Source organism: Tenrec ecaudatus, chromosome 8, assembly GCF_050624435.1.
Source record: "Tenrec ecaudatus isolate mTenEca1 chromosome 8, mTenEca1.hap1, whole genome shotgun sequence".
Taxonomy (NCBI): domain Eukaryota; kingdom Metazoa; phylum Chordata; class Mammalia; order Afrosoricida; family Tenrecidae; genus Tenrec; species Tenrec ecaudatus.
Genome location: NC_134537.1, coordinates 123,522,220 through 123,527,844, shown reverse-complemented (window position 1 = coordinate 123,527,844; position 5,625 = coordinate 123,522,220). Strand labels below are relative to the sequence as shown.

General features: G+C 44.2%; 1 pseudogene; it reads left to right on the top strand.

Annotated features, from left to right (window-relative positions):
- Window positions 1-1,936: 1,936 nt before the first annotated feature.
- Window positions 1,937-3,018, top strand: LOC142455530 (glyceraldehyde-3-phosphate dehydrogenase-like; annotated as a pseudogene).
- Window positions 3,019-5,625: the final 2,607 nt, after the last annotated feature.

Below are 5,625 nucleotides of genomic sequence, written 5' to 3'. Positions count from 1 at the left end.
GCTTTAGACTAGAGCACTTCTCTTTTCCTTGTGGTTTAACGCATCCGTTTCCAAACTTTTTGTCTAAAGATCCTTTTATATTCCTAAAATTAATGAGGACTCAGAAGAGTCTTGATTTCTATGGCTTGTATCTGTCATCATAGTCTCAGGATCAGGATTCATGTACTGTTCACATTTATCAATATTTATTTATATTAAAATGAAGAAGATGGTCAGTTGGTTTTTTCCAAACACAAGAATGCACTAATACACTTTTCAGTAGCCACCAGAGCAATGCTGGCATTATGTATCTGTGACCACTGGAAAGTCTACTCCGAGAGTGGAAGAGGCAAGTAACACCTCGATACTATTAGGAAAATAATATTGCCCCCCAGGCACCCTTATAGGGTCTCAAGGACCCCCAAAGGTGCCAAGGGTGCAGTATGGGAACCAACGAGGTGTGGCACCTGGACCACAAATGTTATTGCTTATAGATTCCCAGTGAGTGATGCCCCTGTTTTTTCTTCTGAGTCTAGAACCATTTGAGAGATTAAGGAGTGTCATATGGGTCAGTTTTATTATTAATAAAGCTCTTGGACAGCATAGGTTAATTACAAAGCAACAGTGATGTTCTTGACATCACTCATTCACTGCCATCAAGTGGATTCCAACTCGTATTGACCCTACTGGACAGAGTAGAACTGCCCCTGGGGATTTCCAAGGCTGTATATTTTTACAACAACATATTTTACAGGAGTAGAAAGCTTCAACTTTCTCCTGTAGAGTGACTGCTGTGTTTGAACAACTGACCTTGTGATTAGCAGACCAACATGTAACCAACTATGTGATCAGAGTTCCTTTCTCCCTAAAATAATACCCCCAAACTAACCACTTGGTCATGTTGTTGTTGGGTGCCATTTAGTCGGTTCCAATCCGGAGTGACCCTGTGCACAAGAGAACGAAACGGCGCCCAGTCCTGTGCCACCTCGCAATTGGTCCAAGACTTGAGCCCACTGTTGCAGCCACTGTGTACACTGGTCTTCTTAAGGGCCTTCCCCTTCTTCACGGCCCTCTACTTTACCAAACAGGATGTCCTTCTGCAGGGGCTGGTCTCTTCTGACAACGACAAAGTCTCACCCCCCTTGCCTCTACGGAGCACTCTGACTGTACTTCTTCCAAGGCAGATCAATTTGTCCTTTCCCCAGTCCATGATACTTTCAATACATTCTTCTCCATCACCACAAAATGCATCGATTCTTCTTTGGTCTTCTTTATTCAATGTCTACCTTTCACATGTATATGAAGTCATGGAAAATACCATGGCTTGGGCCTGGCAAATCTTGGTCCTCAAAGTAACATCTATGCTTGTCAGTACTCCAAGGAGATCTTGTGCAGAAGATTTATCTAATCAATGCAACACATGGTAGAGAGTGCTTGGTCATAGATGGTGCTTAAAACTTCATGTTTCTCCACAAAGAGGTGACACACTTCTATAAAATCACTAGATTCGAGGAGTCATTTGGAATGCATGCTTTCTGGGTCAAAATGGAGAAAAGAGTAGGGATATACTCTCCTACTTCTCAAAAAATACAGAAGGAACACGCAGACCCACAGTATCAAAAAGAATTAGTAGAATTTCAGATATTTCAAAGGGTAGTTGATGATCAACGGTATTAAAGAAAGAAGACCACATTGCTCTGAGGGCATTGGCAAAAACACAAGGCTCCAAGAATTGGCAGAATACAAACAGACCTGTTTCTATGAATTGATGAAGAGCTGGAAGTACTGGCTAATCTATACCCACAAATTTGAATGACAGCCATCTGACCAACTGACTGGAGGAGATCCATATTTGTGCCTATTCCAAAGCAAGGTGGCCCAGGCTCCCTGCTCCTCGTGTGACAGGCAGCTGTGTCTTCCCATTTCCATGCAGTCCCAGGAGCATCCCAGACACCCAATGGTGAAGGTCGGAGTAAATGGATTTGGCCACATTGAGCGCCTGGTCATCAGGGCTACTTTCAACTCTGGCAAAATAGACATTGTTGCCATCAATGACCTCTTCAGGGATGTGAGCTCCATGGTCTGAATGTTCCTGTATGATTCCACCCATGGCAAATTCAATGGCACTGTCAAGACTGAGAACAGGAAGCTTATCATCAATGGGAAGTCCATCTCCATCTTCCAGGAGCGAGATCCCATCAACATCAAGTGGAGTGAAGCTGGTGCCCAGTACGTTGTACAGTCCACCGGCATCTTCACAACCATAGAGAAGGCTGGGGCTCACTTGAAGGGTGGTGCCAAAAGTGTGATAATCTCTTTCCCTTTGGCCAATGCCCCCATGTTTGTGATGGCCATGAACTACAAGAAGTATGACAACTCCCTTCTGATTGTCAGCAATGACTCCTGCACCACCAACTGCTTGGTCCCTCTGGCCAAGGTCATTCACGACAACACTGGTATGTGGAGAGGTTCATAACCACAGTGCACGTCATCACTGACACCCAGAAGACCGTGGATGGCCCCTCTGGGAAACTCTGGTGTGACAGCCATTGGGCTTCCCACAACATCATCCCCGCATCTACTGCCAGTGCCAAGGCTGTGGGAAAAGTTATTTCAGAGCTGAATGGGAAACTCACTGGCATGGCCTTCCATGTCCCTACCCCCAAAGTGTCTGGTGTGGATCTCGCTTGCCTTCTAGAGAAAGCTGCCAAACATGATGACATCAAAAAGGTGGTGAAACAGTTGTAAGATGGTCCCCTGAAGGACATCATGGGCTACACTGTGGTCTACAGATCGCCTCCTGTGACTTCAACAGGAGCTGGGGCTGGAATTGCCCTCAATGGCCACATTGTCAAGCTCATTTCCTGGTATGACGATGAATTCAACTACAACAACGCAGTAATGGATCTTATGGTTCACATGGCCTGCCAGGAATTCAAGCCCCCTGGACCACCAGCCCCAGCACCAGCACTAGAGGAAGAGAGAGGCCCTCAGCTGCTGGGGAGTCCTTGCCCAGTCTCCATTCCCACAATGCACTGAGAATATCCCATCATCTCGAGTTTCCATCCCGACCCTTGAAGAAGGAGAGGGGCTTAGAACGCTGTGATAGTTGCATAATTTCATGTCAACTTGATAGAGTGAAGGGGTGGAGTTTAGCCTGTCCATCAGGCCACAGCTTGAGGATGCCTCCTGATGGGCATGAGCTCATGAGGATTCTGGCAACTTCCTCTCTTTCTCCCTGTCGGAGAGCCACCCTTTCTCTCTGTTTCACCTTCCTATTGACAAGATACATGAAACCATGCCGATGGCAGCCAGAGCCATGGAGATGCGTCCACTGCCATTGGATCCACAATACTTTTCATGCACTGGCCAGTGATCTTCCTGCATTCAGCATCATTGTGAGTGGCAACGCGAGTTTGAAGAGGAATTTATAGATGAGTATCAGACATACAGGCTAATATCAGACGTATGGCCTTGATCTGGACTGGGTTGGGACATTTTCTTAATACACAATTACTCTTTGATATAAAACTCTTCTCTCTCTCTCTCTCTCTCTCTCTCTCTCTCTCTCTCTCTCTCTCTCTCTATATATATATATATATATATATATATATATATATATATATATATATATATGAAACCCCCTGGATTTGTTTCTCTAGTCAACCCAGACTCACACAAGAGCCCAACCTTGTGATGTACCATTAATAAAGTATACTGTACCCAGCCATAAAAAGATAGCTGGACCAACAGAATGTGGACATTACCAAGCAATATCATTCATATCACATGCAAGTAAATTACTGCTGACAACTCAACTGAAAAACCAAACTCACTGCTATCAAGTTCATTACAACCCTACAGAGCAGGGTATACCTATCCATGTTGGATTTTGAGACTAGAGGAAAGCCTCATCTTTCTCCCATGCAGCCACTGGTGGTTTCACACTGCTAACCTTGTGGTCAGTAGCCCAATGTATAGCTACTATGCCACCAGGGGTCCTTAAATGTTGCTGAAAATCACTCACAGTGGTTGCTGCAGTACTTCAAAAGAGGGCTACCAGAAATTCCAGACGGATTCTGAGAGAATATAGAACAAAGGGTATCATTGCTGAGTCAGATTGATCTTGATGGAAAGCAAACAATGTGAGAAACACTTTTCCTGTGTTTAATGACTATGCAAAGACCTTGAACTGCATAGACCACAACAGGTCAAGGATACCATCGGAGGACACTTTATTGGTGCTCATGTGGAAACTGCAACTGAACCAAGAGGCGGTTGTTAGAACAGACAGGGGATACTGCATGGTTTAAATCAGGAGAGATGTGCATCAGAGTCATAGCATTTCAGCATACCTATTCAACTTGTACGATGATGAAATCATATGAGAAGTTGCACTGCATGAAGAAGAGCACGGCATAAGGACTGGAGGACCGCTAACAATCTTCGATATGAAGATAGCACAACCTTGCTTTCTGAACAAAGAGAACTTAAAGCACTTACTGATGATGATAAGAAGCAACAGCCATTAAAACGTATTACATCTCAACACCATGAAAACAAAATTCCCTCACAACGGAACCATTAACAACAGAGAACAATTGAAGATGCCAAAGATTTCCTTTCACTTAGCTACACAATCACTGCCCGTGGAAGCCTTTGGTGAGTCTCCTCCGATCCTGGACCAAAGACGGGCAATAGGCTTGCGGTCATGCAGAGCGCAGTGGAAAGGGGACGGCTGCAGATGCAGGGAACTTCCACTCTAACACCCTATCATTTGATCTCCCTGTGGATCCATTTAAATTTTCTAGCTCTAAATATTTTCTGCTTCCTTTTCAATTGAGGTGTTTCTCCTCTGTTTCATTTTTGTTATTGTTATTAGTTTTTTAATGTCTTTCTGTATATGAAATCCAGATGATCTATATTAATCTAGAGATATTATCTCTATTAAGCTACTGAGACAGTAACTGGATTAACGGTTCCCTGGAGGTATGGCAGGGGAGGTTGAGGGGGAATGGGGAGGTAATAATGATGCGTCCAAGAATGTTCTAAAACTACTTGTGGTGATGACGGTACAACTCTTCTTGACGTGACTGGACTATTGAATTATATGTCAATAAAGCTGTTTTAAAAAGAATTCAAGTAACATATTGCATTGCCAAATCTATTGTGAGGAAGAGTGAAGAAGAATTGGTGCGTTTGAGTAGTGGCATTGGTAAAGAATTTGGAATATACCGTGAACTTCCAGAAGAACACGTTTGTCTTGGGAGAAACGTAGCCAGAATACTTTGAGATGTGAGGCCGGCAGAACTGCACCTCGGGGACAGAGACCAGACCTTAGAGAAGGTCATCATGCTGGTAAAGTAGAAGGTTGGCAAAAAACGAGGAAGGCCTTTAATGAGCTGGCTTGACAAGTGGCTGCAACAAGAGCTCACACGGAGCAAGGATTGTGAGGGTGATACAGGGCCTGGCGGGGCTTCATTCTGTTGTGCACAGGTTCACAATGACTCAGAGGTGACCCAATGCCCTCTAATGACAGTGACACATTTTACAACAATGTCTCCACCACGAAAACATTCTGCCGGGTCTGTGAACCTTATCATATTTCATATGTAGAACACTGAGTTCTTATTTATACTCACAGAC